Source organism: Crocodylus porosus, unplaced genomic scaffold, assembly GCF_001723895.1.
Source record: "Crocodylus porosus isolate Cpor-Errol unplaced genomic scaffold, CroPor_comp1, whole genome shotgun sequence".
Classification (NCBI taxonomy): Eukaryota; Metazoa; Chordata; order Crocodylia; family Crocodylidae; genus Crocodylus; species Crocodylus porosus.
Genome location: NW_017728951.1, coordinates 40619010 through 40635007, shown reverse-complemented (window position 1 = coordinate 40635007; position 15998 = coordinate 40619010). Strand labels below are relative to the sequence as shown.

The 15998-nt window shown below is 43.7% G+C and overlaps 1 protein-coding gene across 4 annotated transcripts in view; it reads left to right on the top strand.

Moving 5' to 3' along the window:
* Positions 1 to 15998, top strand: part of NDST2 (N-deacetylase and N-sulfotransferase 2) — a 242766-nt gene that overhangs the window by 83127 nt on the left and 143641 nt on the right. For 3 of the 4 annotated variants that reach the window (XM_019555955.1, XM_019555956.1, XM_019555960.1), the window contains one exon: positions 6702 to 6783. The exons of the other annotated variant lie outside the window; for it this stretch is intronic. The gene's annotated coding sequence lies outside the window, so the exon portion shown is untranslated. The remainder of the gene's footprint in view (positions 1 to 6701; positions 6784 to 15998) is intronic. 4 annotated transcript variants of the gene reach the window in all.

The following is a 15998-nucleotide window of genomic DNA, read 5'->3' as shown; positions in this document are numbered from 1 at the left end:
TGCTGGGATCGTTTGACCCAGTACTCTTTCCTGCCATGGCAGGGGGTCAGACTAGATGATCTCCTCAGGTCCCTTCCGACCCTACATACTATGAAAATGGCCTGATTTTTCTTCAGTTTCACTCTTGCCTCTAGGTTCTTGTTTGTCTCCATGAAAATCTAGATTAGTTTCTAGTGCTACATCGTAGAAAAGTTCGGAGCATGCCAAGGTGCTGAAGCAGTCTGTCTGCAGATTAGGAAGACAATTCTGCATTGATTTATAGTTGACAGGTTATTTTCATAATCTTAAGGTCTAGAAATATACTTTTAGGTTAGGTTTTGCCAAAACTTCCTATGTGCCCTGGTTGAGAGGATTTTAAGTTCTGTTTATGCACCTTAGAAGATGTTTGTCTAAATGCAGAGTTATAGTGCTATGCTTTCTAATCACTCATTTCCTTATCTCAAGTGTCATTGACTGGAATCTCTTTACCTTTTACCTTCTTGTACAATGTAAACTGAATTACAGGCATATATAATTAAATCATCATATTGAGTATATGAGGATTGGGGAGGATAATGGGAATTTCAATAGCCATATCTCCAACCAGCACAGTAAAAGCTGTGATTCAGACTGTCTGGACTGTTTTTCTCCTGTATCAAGAGGCCTGCGTATTTAAGAGGAACTTCCAGCTGAGACTAGATGTGTTTCTGTACTAGATCAGCACAGCTGGAGCTCTTACACCTCACCTGGCAGAGGTGCTGCCCTGCAGACTAAGTGACTTCTAATTCAAAGCTCAGCTGTATTGGGTCACAGCTCTCACAGGCTGGTGAGATCTGTCTAACTGCTAAACCTGGTGAGTGGCTGCAAAGAACAGGCTAAAGTAAGTTTTCATTTGCCTTTGTCCAACAGCCCCATTCCAGTCTTCTTGCATTGATTGTGAGAATTCACCAGCTCACTTTGTGATTTCTTTCATTTTAGCTGGTGTCCAGGACATGCTCCCTTTGCCTTTTTGGCTCCCTTTGGTGTGCCCAGAGTGCCTATGTGAGGGTAATCTCTGTGTATATAATATGGAGGCATACTGGATTCTGAGCCTCAGCCTGTAATTAATTTTACATTATGCAGAGATGTGTGCCTTCTGTCTGCATAGCTCTTCGCTTCCAGTACCCCAGATTTGAAGCACACAATCAGAATGAGGCACTGTAAAACAAAACATAGCAGAGAAAGCATGACAAAATGTGGGATTAATCCCTTTAACATAAATACCATTCCCTCTAACCTCAGTTTCCTGAGCAAGTGTTTGATGTCAATTTACCATGAAGACTGAGAACAGCAGGCTGGTGTGGGGTGGAGTTAGATATGGGTGCAGCATGAGAGATGCCCCTTGTAATCGGATGGAGTTGAGCAGTATGCGCCTCAAGGCCAGCTGCCGACTATTGAAGCTTTGTTGTTGTGAAACCCTGTCCTTTAGTTTTGTTCCAGAGAAGTGGCACTTGACACCCACCTTTAGAAATCTTGTTTTCATGGTCCTGCTGCATGTTGCTCTTTCTCAGCTGTAGTATTAGATTTTCATTCTATTTGGGGGGGAGGAAAGAGTGGAAAATGATGAGGGAAGGTTTGGGAATGCATGCTGTAATTTAGACACAGTAACAGTTCTGTAATTTGGTAGCAGTGAGGAAACATGGTACAGATAGGAACTTAGACAGAGCTCTTGGAAAGCCTTGGTTAGGATTGTTGGCTCCAGAAATCTATTCACATTTTGATGAGATGTTGGGATCCAGTGATATCTATAAAATAAATGTAAAACATCCCTAAAACCACTGCCCCCAACAGCATGCTATTGTTCTAAATTTTAAACCCTTATATTACTGCTAGATACACATTCAGTTCATGCGGACTGTGAGAGGGTGTGGGATGTTTAGATCCAAGAACAGAATTATGCCCCGCAGAAACATGATAATACCACACAGAGTAATGTGATCTGGTGGACAGAGCCTCCTGGATTCTAGTACCAGATCAGCCTGTGATTTTCTGTACAGCTGTGGGCCAGATCACAGTCCACTGATTAGGTGTCTGATTAGGCACTTTGGTTTGTACATGCCCTTTGACACCTATGTTATAGGTGCTTTAAAAGGGGCAGGGGAGCTGCAGCTTGGGAGCATGCAGTAGCTGTGACAGCCTGACTGTTGCATCTGCACAGTCTTGCAGTGACACAAGTGAGCTAAATTGCCCTAACTTTGAACCCAAGGAAGGTTTAAAACCCAAGGAGTTTTGCTAACTTGTATTACTACAGAATGGCACAGATGTACCATTAAATCATAACAGCTTTTAACATTATCCTTTAATATTGGTGCTGTTGTTCTGCTTAGAGCAAACCCATTCCTTCCTGCTTGAATCCCTGGCAAAACAGGAATGCTTCTACTTGTATAATGCATTTTTATTTTAGTGGTAAAACTGAGTTACAAAAAGTGACAAGGATGGGAAAGACTTGCCCACCTTTTTGTATTGACTGTTTTTCACAGGATTCCAGCAAGGTGGAAGGGAATTGCTCACAGACGCTTAAGTACCATTTAGATGTTGACTAGATGGGATGAGCTTTGGTGCTTAATCTGCAGAAGAGGGTATTTACCTTCATTTGTAAAATGCTTTAGGAACCTTGAATAGGTGAATAGACAACATGCCAAGCAGCTTAGATCGCAAACAATCAATTTCCTCCCCTGCTGGTGTTCTCCCTGTGCAGAGTGCTTTGTGAGTGTGTACATGATGATGTTTTTTCATTGCTGTTATCCAGGGTAAGTATGGGCTGTTACTCCCCCAATTTACAGTTTTCCCTCACCTCAGAGAGAAGTTGTGTGTATTTTTCAGGCTGAAGGACCAGGCTTCTAGTTCTGTCTCCCTAGTTGTCCATGACTTATCTAGTAATTAATTGCATCTGCTGTTTGAAGTGCATGGATTTGTAACGCCAGGATCCATTGATGGAAACATTGCTGGATACCATTACCAGTGGGTCTTATCAGCTATACACAGCAGTACTTGCTTTGGATTCAGAATCTTTTGCACTTTGAATGACTGGTGCATTTTAAATAAATTTAGATGCGTGGCAGACTTACTGATACAGCCCAGCACGTCTGGGCTTGGAGAATCCTTTTCTGATTGGTGGAGCCCGTCCACCAGTCAGGTAACTGTTGGGAGGGGTTTGCCCTGCTTCTGCTGAGGAAAAGAGGGGGAAAAACAAAAAAAAGTCTTAGACCTGGTTCAAAACTGCTCTCTACTGGTCTGGCAGAACTTCAGGGGCAGAGCCCCCAAAGAGAATAAAAGGAGCTGCATGCCCAGCACGTGGCAGATGCGTTGGGGGACAGAGAAGAGAGAGAGGGGGGCTAAGAAGAGCTGGCCAGCTGGGCGGAGGCCAGTGCCCTGAAGAGCCCAAAGACCCCCTTTGGCAGGACAAGAGAGCTGGACAGCCACAACTTCCATTCGGTGCACAGTGGTGAGACCCTAGGAGCTGCATGAGGCAGCTTGGGTCTCCAGCCCCCCTCTCAGTGCAGACAGTGCTGAATGGAGGGTCCCAGCGGACTGAGACCCTGGGAGCCGCTTAAGGCAGCTCAGGTCCCTAACCCTGGCATGAGGCTGGGAACTTGGTGCAGGAGGCACTGCACTGGGGGCCCCGAGGGATTGAGACCCTGGGAGCTGCTTGAGGTGGCTCAGGTCTCCAACCCCTGGCACGCAGCCAGGGGTTAGTGCAGGCTTTGCTGCACGGCAGGTCCAAGCCAGACCAAGGCCCTGGGACCACGCAAGGCGGCTCAGACCCCCAACCCTGAGCAGAAAGCAGAGCCTCTAGGAGCACAAAATGGTGCTCAGGGCTACTAGCAGCCAGGTGGAGCCAGAGGCCTGAAAGGCCTCTGCAGCAAGGAACAGCTTGGCCGAGGGGACACTGACCACCCACATGGCCCTGGAGTCATGAGTTACTGGGGAAAGGGGTTCCCACAGGGGAGGGAACACCCTGGCCAGGCTATCTGGGTGGGCTATTTTGGGAAGTATTCATGCTAGGGCTCCCCAGAGGGGGATCCTTTTTCCCCTCAAAGGCATTGTTGGGGTCCGGATACCCAGGGCGTTCTGGGGTGTGCCACCCCCTAAGCATGAGGTACTAAATGGTGTCTGTGTGCCTTATATTGTGTAAACAGTGCCTCATATTGTGTTCTTTTGAGTGCCTTGATTTGTGAGTTGGTTCATTGCTATAGTGTTGTTATTATATGATTCTTTTACTGAGACTCTGGTTGGAACCTTCCATTACTGTTCATCTGTGACTTACCTGTATCTGGAGCCCTGGTATAAGGTTCTGTGTTTCTGTTATTTGCTTGTATATTGTGTGTGTATACATACATACATGTATGTTTCTTTTCCTTGTGTTAAGTTAACGTAAATACATTTGTATATAGTTAAGTTCCCTGACTGTCCTGTCCTGGACTGGTTCTGTAGGGAGAGAGGTAAACTGTGAGTGGTCTGCAGTTCCCCCACAGCACACCTGCCAGCTAACAATTCCCTTCAGTTGGAGAAGGGGAGTACATACCCAAATACACCTGGGCTACAGATGAATAATAAATCTTACTCTTAGGGTAGAACTAATAAGTGACATTCTATGTTTAATGGATGTAATTGGTATGAGGAATCCACTGAAGAATATCACCTCCATCAAGTCAGCATGAACTATTATGGATCTTTTTGGCAGACCTGGGGACTAACTTTCAAGGAGCTCAGGGCTAAGATTCAGGGCAGTTGATATTAAGTACTATAGTACTTTCAAAGTGTTGTACATCCATTGAGAATGATACCTAAGTAAGTTTATCACTTTGGGGGGCTTTGGAAAGCTTATTAATCAACCCCTACTAAGTTCCTAGAGAAATAGCTCTCCAAGCACCATGTTTAGACTCCATGCTTTTTTTGGAATGTCTTTTTTGGGAATACCTGTGGGTGCAAGGCAATGAGGAGGAACCTGGTTACTTATCCATAGTTAGTCTTAGAGAAGAGAAACTTAAATGCTGAAAGAAGGATGCTGGAGAAAGTGGTGAGCTTTTTTTTTTTTTGGTGTGGGGGGGAAATCTCTGATGGAACACAGGTTTAAAAAAAAAAAAAAAGGCCTTCCATTTTATGTGCGTTTATGAATAAATGGAGTTCTTATATATTTGCCAACATTTGTAGAAATGGTTGAGAGAGTAGATAATCATGTACCTAGCTGCAGAAGTCACTTACCCTTGTATAAGAGCTTTCTTCTTGGAAACACTCATTCCATTCAATGCACCTCTGCCTTTGGTAGAGATGCTATATCTACCTCTTATGTATTTGACAGGTGATTATTTTTTACTTACAGGATAAACAGGTCTGTGGTGCACGTGTACAAGAGAATTGGGTAACGGGAGCATTTTGTGGAAAGCAAAAATGTGTTGTTAATGCAAAGGTTCCTTCCAGCCAGAAAAATTAAGAACTTCCCTCCTTTCCTACCCCTGGAGAAGATTCTGATTCTGAAAGGAGCTTTTTTTTCTGAGTTAGGAAATTTGTCCAGAGGCAAGTGTATGTGAACACTGGACTTCTACAGTGTGTCCCTACATAGGGAGACTATGTAGGGAACAGTAGACTACTTACGTGCCAGTACTAATTACTTAAGAATGGTGGGGTAGTGGTGTCCCCTGGCTTCCTCCGTAAATGACAGAAGAAATTGATTCTATTTGGCAGCAATAAGATCAGCTTTCCTCTTACTTCGCAGATTTTGTTATCTGCATCTGATTTTGTCTGATTATTAGGAGGTGGTGAATTTTGTGCTGTCCAGATTATAAAATGTTTGTCACAGTTATAGGTCAGGTTGTGCTTTAGATCTTGCTTAGCTCCCTCTTCTCCAGTGGCAGATTTGACTATTTTCATGCCTCTCTGGCATGAACCAGGTAGTCGTACTACCTCTCTAAGTCTGTTAGTAACACAACAGGTCCAGTGGTGTTCAGCACCAGCAAGCCCATTTCCTCCAGGGGACTGGGAGCAGCAGCTGATTAAAGTGATTTGAAAACTGTTTCTTCAGAACAAAATAATTTTATTTATGCAAAATGAATGTAGCAGAGGAAATGGATAAAACAAAGAATGCCAGCATGCCTTAGTTTTAGCTATTTTTTCCCTTTTTCTTGCAAGTTTTGAATAAGTTCCACACAAACAAGCCATCCCTAGCTTCTGGGCTGGGAGAGACAGGCAGCCGCTGCCATATTCTATCAAAGGCTGATTTCTCACAGATGCTGCCAGCTCATCTCCTTTCCTCTCTGGGCAGAGATTGTAATGTGTTAATGCCCCTTTCCTGAGCCTGGGAAGAATAAACAGCTTAGCTGGAGCTATCCAGGTGGGAAGCTGGCATTCTCCTCCAACATTCCCTTAAGTTACCATAATAAGTTCATTTTTTTCGTCCCCTGTTTATTTCTTCCTATCCATCAGGTAAACTGAGGGGCATGTAATATTAATAGAATACTACTTTTATTACTTTCCATGCCCACAATTTCAAAATCAAAGTGGGATCTTGAAATTTGGATTCCAGCTTTAACTACTGATGCTCACAGGAGATTTCCTTGCAAACTGAACTTCCTTAGCTCATTTGGAGAAAAGGGTACCAAAGGATGTGTCCGGTTTGGAAAACTTCATTGGCTCACATGGCCTTGTATCAGTATGTTATACTACACTCTGTTTCCTTTCCCCAGGGGTACAGTGTCCTTTACTCTGGCTGCTTCTGATATGGTGTAGCCTGGCTCTTCCTTTGACTGTACATGGCTGCTTCTTAAGGTAAGTGAGAAGTGCAGGTAACTGATAATTTAGGCCTGGGGGAAAGGATGTCCTCCTTCCTGGGGATCTCTGGTTTTGCATGTTTTTGAAGGCTGTGGAAAAAAAACAGATATTACCTTTGGCGTGGGAGATGAGTACACTTCTGTTACATTGTGCTGTCCACTCTGCTCTCCCTTTTGTCATTCTTGTTGCTACATGTGAGGTGCCTTGGAGATCGAGCAATTCTCCATAGTTGTATAGTAGATTTTCAGAACTTTAAACTGTAAGCTGTTTGAGCCAAGGGCTATGCTTGAGTTTTGGGGTTATAATGCCTAATACAATGGGGTCCTGATCTATGACCAGGACCTCCAAGTGCTAGAGCACCTGTGAAGTTACCTCCACTTATAGATAGGTAAACTGAAGTACAGAGAACATATTGGGACTGAGTTGAGAATAGAGTCAAACCACTTGACTTTAAAACCACCATTTATAACCACTTTGGTTCTCTGGCCACCAGGCAGTGTCTTTTCTAGAAGAAGCTATGAAATCCTGATGCACAATGTAGGTATCAGCAAGTTGGCTCTGAGAATGGGTTACTCCTGTTTCCCTTAGCTGTCCTATGCTGTCCACCATGCATTGTAAAGTTGAACTGTTGTGCTACCGCTGTTTGGGGGCATGGGAATGCTATATTTTTAGTAGTAGATTCCAAGTGGCAAATCTGTTTGTTGTTCATCTAATGACTCCATATCTAGCCGTGGCTGGGAGAGGAAGAATTGGTCCACAGGCACCATTTTGTGGGCTATGCTTTTGTGATCACTCCTTCCCAGGTATGGGTTTCTTTAGTAACAGAGTGCTGTGGGTACACATACAGTGCTAAACAGAAGCTTTGCAAGAAAGGAAAACCTGCTGTGCTGTGTCATGCTCTGGACACAAGGAAGATGATGCTGCCAGCTATAAAGACCAGGCACAGCACCAAGTGCCAGGCAGAGGTTTATGAAAGGAGGAGCTTCAACTTTTCTGCTACATTGTAGAATACTTTTCTCGTGCTTCTTTTCCCCTGGCTGGCTCTCAATCTCTTCCATTTCTTTTTGTCTTTCTTCCCTTCTGCTCTCCTCTGTCTTCCATTGTCCCTTTTTTCACTCACTCAGTCAGTATGTGCATAATTGCTGAGCCATGCAGTAGCATCGTCAGTGGCCATGTGCAGTTTCTGTAGTCTGCTACTGAACTTAGTCAGCAGGCAGTCATCGACAATGTGAAGCATGGTGTGTTTTGCTACAGCTACAGTCTGGGTTGTTGTGAAGACCCTGATGGTGGAGGTTGGCTGCACATAGACTTTGCCCTTTCTGGAACCTATTCAACAAGGCCCACTGATGGTGTGGCAGGTTGAAGCTGAGTGGGTAGACTGTAGGATCTGTGATAAGGAAGTTGTTTGGTGATAATGTCGACTTCCATTCCTCACACCAGAGGGTCTCCATGGTGTGGTCCTGGTGCAGCAGTTTGGACCCCAGTGGGTGTCACAATGGTAGATGTGCAGCAGGTGGATTTAAGAACTTGTCGTACAGCAGCAGCCTTGGATTGGGAAACAATGTTGCTTAGGACTGGGAGCCATGATAGAAGTGGGGTCTGTTGAAGAATTCCTGAGATGATGCGCATTGTCAAATGTAGCTGCACTTCGGCAGGTTTCATGTGTGATGACTGGTTCCAGACTGGTGCGCAGTACTCTGTCACAGAGTATGAGATGGCAAAAGCCAACATCCTTAGGGTTGAAGCTCTCACCCGCTACAATGACCCAGAAGCTTGTTAAGGAGGTTGTTGTGTACCTTAACTTTCATTGCTGTCTTTTTCAAGTGTTCATTGTAGCTCAGTGTCTGGTCTAGCCTCATGCTCAGGGAGATGGGTTGCATTTTGTGCCTCAGCCTCTGACCATTCAGGTTTAGCTCCTAGCCAGCATTAGCATTGTGTAGGTGGAAAATGCTGGAAATTGTCTTACTGATGTTTGGCTGGAGGCGCCAATTCTTGCGGTAGTCAGCCAGCTTTGTAATGAAACTGTTCAGAGTGTGTTCTAGCTCACAGAAAGTCTGGGCTTGGAGTCCATAGCAGATGTCATCAGCATAGATTAATTTCTGTGACTGGGTTTGTGGCAGGTTATTGGTATATAAGTTGTACAAAATCAGAGAAAGCACAGATCCCTGAGGCAGTCCATTTGTCTGTCTTTTCCAAGTGCTTGTCCTCTCACCCAAGTGCACCCTGAACCATCTATTGCAAAGGAGCAGTTCAACAAGGTAGGCATTTGCTATTTTTATGAGCTGACTGCGTGCCAAACAATACTGTATACTGCTGTGAGGTCAAGGAAAACAGTACCTGTCTTTGGGTTCCTTTGAAAACCATTTAAAACCACCATTTATAAAGCGGCATGTGGGGCCTGTGGCTCCTGGGTTGATCCACCCACCTCACTGCAACGGACCACCTTCCAGGCTCAGAGTGCCTCCCTGGGGGCGCCTCACGTCTGGCCGACCCCCTTCCTGGAGCACACCCACTAGTCGGGGGTTCCACTGCCACCACCCAGGGCTGGGCTTGATTCTGGTTCTACATACCCTGGGAAACACAGGCCTAGTAGCCCTTGAGGGTACTTGATTCATTTCAAGAACTTGGGATGCTTCCCTCAGTCTCCACTCCCAGTAAGTCTCCCACGCTAGGTACAAAGGAGAACTTTATTGGTTACAAGGGGTAGGATTGCAATAGGGTACAGGGTAGAGCAATATCGGAGAAATCCCATAGAGCAAATTGGCATGGCTGGGTAGCCTTTGATCATGCCTCTGAGTTACTGCAAGCTATATATCTAGTTAGATCTTAGGTAGCTTACTCACAAGAATCATCCAGAGGCAGGTGGAGATTCCCTGTGGAGGCAGGCAGTTCCTTGATAATGAGTTTTGAGAGAGAGAGCAAGTTTCAGATGGTTCAGCTCTTCTCTCTCTCTCTGAGTCTTCCTCATGGCTGCTGCCCCTTCCTCCTGGGCAGTCCTTAACTTATATAGCCCTTGTGACCTCATTTGCCTGGTCCAATGGAGGCCAGCACCTGTTGGCTGTCAGCCAACCAATTTGAAATGCATCACTAGTTGCTGGGCCCACTGGCAGTTCCTAGCTCCCCAAGGAGCCCAAGCCCCTCATCCAGGTATGTGATACCAGTCACGTAGGCAGAGAGGGAGCAGGTTTCCCCCCTCCCTCAGGAATGTATCCAGCTCAGGTTACCTAAAGAGGTAGGGTAAGATGTGTATCCTCTGCTGGGCCCATCCTAACCAGGTTGTCACAGAGCAGAGTTTATGGGAAGAAACAGAGGTGGCCTTCTGCCGCAGGGCCATTCCACATGGCTGCCATCCAGTCTATACTCCCTGTCGCAGCCCAGAATGCGCTGCATTGCTAAAGCAGTACGAGTCATCTAGCAACCTAGATGTGGCTGATCACTTGATTAAATCATTACAAGCAACGCACCAAGCTATAGTGGAGGAAATGACTGGGAAGTTGGACTTCACCCATTCTAGCTGGAAGTGTTGGAGTTTACTTCATCATCTTGGAGCAATCATCAGGTATCAACACTGAGTCATCCTCCCATGGCACCCAACCAGGTAGCCAGCCACCTACTTACTTTGCATAGCAAAATCACTGCTGTAAAAGGGAGTGAAAAGCCACCTCCAAAAAGAATGGAGAACTTTCCACTGTATGCACCAAACCAGAACCTGTCCAAAACCCTTCACTGTTCTTGAGCTTAACAAGGTTTTGGGTAGCATCATGTTTGGCACCACCTCAGGATATGACAACATCTCCCCTGGGTTCCTGAAGCATCTCAGACCATCTGCTTGTTCTTGGTTGGTTCAGTTCTTTAGAAGGTCACATGCAAGGGAAAGCTGCCAAAGTTCTGGCGCATGTCAGAAGTTATTGACCTCCCCAATCTGGAAACAGGTCTAAACCAGGTGTCAAGTTGATATCGCTGCTGCCCATCTGTTTTAAAGTCCTGGAGCACCTGAATCTACAGCGCATACTCCCAAAGGTGGAGAATATTCTGAGTATCGATCAAGCAGGTTTCTGACAAAGTCAAAATGTGTGACCAAGTACTTGCACTAACAGCATTCATTAAAAATGGTTTTCAAAGGAACCTCAAGGTGGGTACTATTTTTTTTTCACTGACTGAGTGAGTTGCACACAAGATAGGAAGAGACTGTGCTAGAAAAGGCAATTTAAGGACTACAAAATAGTTTAAAGGTCCCATGTGACTTCTGGAGCCAGGTCTAGCACGTGGTGTCAGAATAATAGATTTAATTTCAGGTTGTCGGCTGGGAAGCCTGGAGATAAGAAATTGACTGATATCTTCCAAGCACTCTCTGCACATGCATCCCTGCCAGCTGTTTATCAGCCCTGGCCATGTGGGCACTCTGTCTCTATGACCTGTAAGAGGTGTTTGAGCACAAGGTTTCCAGCCCTTTGGGATCTGCACCTCTTGTGTTGCCTTGTGACACTATACAATTAATACAACTGCTTGGAATAGGATAGGTTAGAAGGGGGCATGAAGCATCGCACTTCTTGGCTCAGTTTGTATATAGCCCATTCAGTGGCCCGACTTGTTTCTAAGTTAGGGCCAGTCATCACTCGGATATCATACCATGTTATGACATATGCTAATACACAACACATTTATCAGTCAATGTAAGAGTTAATTACAACAAGCTGACATGATTTTAAACATGACTGGCTTGTCTATAATGAGTGCTGGGTTGTGTGTTTTAACCCAGTAACCTTTGCCAGCATGAACAGAACCATAGATCTCCCTGCTCTCCTAGAAACCTACTTTGTCAGCCCTGGCTAAATCTTCCCACATCATCATTTTCTTCTGGTGATGCTGGCTGGCCACCACTTCTTAAAGAACTGATTGAATTGTGGCTTTATTCAGAGCATTTCTTACCCTAAAGGAACAGTATGGGAGAGTTGCCCTGTATTGCAGTTTTTTTAGCTGTCTAGGATGGCCCCTTAGGATGGTTGTACTTTTCTTATTCATTTCCAGATACTTATTTGTGTGGCTCTTGATCTGGTCCAAATGTTACAATTTTGCATAAGAAAGGAAGACTCCACTGGATGTGCATGTGAGGGTAAGACAGTGCCAGTACCAACAAACTTTAGTTTGTTAAATTGGGCATAGTGGGCTGAAAGTGCTGAACCATGGTTTTTTAAATGGTGTGTAGAAGGGTCTGCAAAAGGACTACTGTGTTGGAAGGGAATGAGTATAATTTTCTTTCCTTTTACCATTTTGTTGTGCTGCTCTTTCCCCTTCCATTTCTTGCCCCATTATTGTGTCTGAGTCTTAAAAGAAACAACATAAAAATCCTTGCATATCTTGGTAACTTTAACAATACAAAATTTGGGCAGGAAGGGGCCCCATTTATGGCACTTTGTCATCAGATTTGATTTGATGTGTAAGACTAAAGAGAAACTTTGGCAACTGCAGTGATTTCCCGTATGCAAGTAATGAGAGAGAGAAAATTGTCAGTTGAAAACAGCAGGAGCTGCATTAGCAAATATAAATTAAACAGATGGCTGAGATGCTGCAGCTGTTGCTGAGAATCTCCAGGAAGATCTTTAGCTCAGAGCTGTAGGAGACCATTTTAAAAGGGGGAATGAAAACAGCAACAGTACAAACTTTTTAGCATGACCAGAGGCAAAAAATAAAGGTGATTAGATGAAACTCATCAGGCACTGAATCCCTTTACATTTCACACCTCAGTACTCTAGAATTTAGTTCTAGATCCAATACAGTAAGATACATTTCAGATATTCCTACAATTGACTTGCTTGGTGGCTTTGTACATCCCTTCTGTGCTTCCATGCAAGATAGAGACGCTGTGGGGAAAGGAGGAAATGTGCCTCATCACACAATTGTGGTCCTCTGCTGGCTGGCTGTTTTTAAATACCTGTAGAAAATCCTTCAGGAAGCATTTCATTTAGAAGCGAGTCCTTTATTACAGTGTAGCATCATAGATAGTAAAATTTTGTTTAGAGAGGCACTGTCATTTAAAGCACCTTCAAACAAATCCATCTAACGTATTCAATCTTTGCGTGACATTTATGTGGCTTGTTTCCAACCCACCAGTGAATTTTTTTCTGCCCTTTTGTAGAAAGTGATAAAATTACTTGCAAGGGTTTTGGTTGTACCAGCAAGACATAGTGGAGCTTCAGTGATAGCAAGGTTGTTTACGTGTTTGCTTTTTGGTAACTCTTCAAAGGGTAATTTCAAAAGACTCGATTTACCATATGCATGGTTCTTGGTGTGGGCTATTGCTTTTATCCTATAGACCCATCTAGGAGGAAAAACCTTTATGTGGGCTCTGTGTATAGCCAGTGATTTGCACATTTAAATAGAAGGAGCTGCACTGATAATGTGCATTCAGCAAAATATGCATCTCAAACATGTTTATTGATCTTCCTGTTCAAGCACTTTGTTTCTTGCGCTTGTTTTATTTTTCTAATGCAAGAATTGCTAATGTGATATGGTTCAGTTTTTAAACACCATTTATAATTTAGGAAATTCTGAGTTATGGTTATGTAACAGCCCCCTTGTGCATGTTTAATATCTCTTTATTACTTTGTTCTCCCCACATTATATCATGCCTTTACTTTAAAGTGCACCTACAGATATGTATGATAAAGGCATAAAGTCTTATTTCATGAATCATCTATACAGGGAACATTTGAAATGCTGAAAGAACTCTTTTTCGTTCTACTTGCCTCTTCTTTCAGATAGAGATGGGAGTGGAAAAGGACTCTAACTATATAATTCACCCTTCTCCCATCTTCCCACTTAGTCTAAATAAATAGGCTGTAGTAACCTCTAAAGACCAGTGAGCTTGAGTTCTAATGTGGGACTGAGTTCCAGGCACCAGGCCCACATTGGAAAAAATTTGCTCACGGATAAAAAAGTTTAGGGACTGTATACTCCTGATTCCTTATGGAACCTAACTCGTAATGAAGAATTTGTGAGGAGATGTACGGTTTGTGTCACCATTACCTTTTAAACCACAAGATGCTGTAAAGTAAAGCCAGCTCCTTGAGCTCATTTCTGCTATGCCTGCTGGAATCTCATGGCATTGACTCATCATACTACTGAAGCTGCTTCATCTATCACACAAGGTAGAAATGAGACATCCACCCTTATAGCAGGTTCCCTGTGTTGTCCTAGCAGCTCCCATACTTTCAGACAGAGAAGCAGCATACCCAATCACATAAAATACTTTTTGTTTGTTTGTTTCTAGCCTGCCTGATTAGAGAAGCCTGGGAGCAGGAATGTGATTGACTAAAACCAAGTGAAAAGCACCAGACTTCCTTCCTCCCTAAGCATGGTTATACCATTACCCCCAGCAAAGATGTAAAGAATACAGCTTTTCAGTGTGCATTGTGCATAAAGTCAGCAAACTTTGGGCATCTTTGACCTCAGTGGAAACATCCCAGAGTTAGACACCTTTCCCATGGGAATGCCTTCCCTTAACCCATAGATGTTTCCATTTTGAGACTATTGGTACGAGGGCCTGAGTTAATTCCTACTCCCATGTCATCAGACCAGTGCCGAGGAAAGTTTTGGGTAACTTGTACAGTTAGGGAGTCATTTGCAAAGGGAGCTGCTGTAGTTGATGGCATAAATGCTCTTATCTTTGTCTACACTAAGGAATTAAAAAAAAAAAAATCACGCTGACATTTGTGTGAGCTTCTAGTATTGGCAAGGCACCACATTCTTAGCACTGTTAACTATCATGGTGGCAAAATCCAAGAAAGGCACTGCAGTACTTTCTGCAGTAAAGTTCTGGCTGATATTGGCAAGATTTTTTTTTTCCCCCCCAAAAGTTGTCTAGTTTAGGCAAAGCCTTTCTGTCTGTCATCCCCAAGGAAATAGGCAGTAAGAAGTTATGGTATAGTTTTCTTGTGAGCTTCGTGGTTGCCCTGAGTGAGATGCATCTCTGGAATCCTTTCCCAGACAAAGATTTATTATTGTTATCATTCCTTTGAAATTCTACTGTCAACCTAGTAGGGATCCGTAAGTGCCTGTAGATTGCAGTCCTCTTGTACAAGTAGCCTGACATGCTCCTGGTAATAGGAGCAGCTGTCAATACTAACATACAGTCAAGATTGTCCCATTCTCCCCTCTCCAACTTCACATTGAACAACTGAGTCATGGTGCAGTTTGGAATCATAACTTTGATTTCCCTGATTTTTTTGGGCACTTAATATTAATGTTAATTATGATGGCCAATACCCATTTATGATAGACCATGCTGCTTAGGCAGTGGGCAGACTCAGTAGGAAAAGTCTGAGAGAAGTATGAATAACCCTTCTTACTACAGTGGTGTTTATTCTGAATGCTAACAATAGACCATTATAAATATTGGTTCTTTTAGTAAAAGCTTTCAGTGAAATTGCTCATCTCCTTTTGCTGGAGAACAATTTTCAGAGTCTGAGACTGCATGCACTCTCCCAGGAAACTTGAGTACGGAACCTCCAGCCCTTGCACGTAAACACGTTACTTCCAGTATAACCTATATGAGCTTTCAGGGATAAAGGTTGTAGCTGTGTTGGTCTAAGAAGAACAAGAAGTCAGTGTGCTAGAGTCGGTATCTTTAATTAGACCAACTAGACGGTTCCAATTTTTTTCTTTGTTTGCAAGCTTTCGGGCACACACGCCCTTCCTCGAGAATAGGAGAATGAAAAGATTATAATTTTTTTCCCGGATAGAAATGAAAATAAATATTTCACAGGAGATCTGGAGAGTAGAGTCAAATTTCATTTCTACCTGGGAGAAATTTTACAATCTTCGCATTCTCCTTTGCCTGAGGAAGGACATATGTGCCCAAAAGCTTGCAAATAAATTTTTTTTTGCAAATGTCTAGTTGATCTAATAAAAGATATCACCTCTAGCACACTGACTGCCTACATGAGCTTTGAGACCAGTGTAAGTTGCACCAACGTCTGGAATAGACAGATGACAAGAACCCCTCAGGTAGTGGCTGAAATATGCACCATTACAGCACCTCACCACTAGGAGATGTTAGAGCCAGGACTCGTTGTAAATATTGGGATAGAAGTAGACGTACAAAACTTACAGAAGGGTAACTTACAGCAGTGTCGTTTTACCACTGATTTTTTTTAATAAACCTACAGTGCATTTTAGTAAGTTGCACCAGCACAGGACTGCACATCATGTAT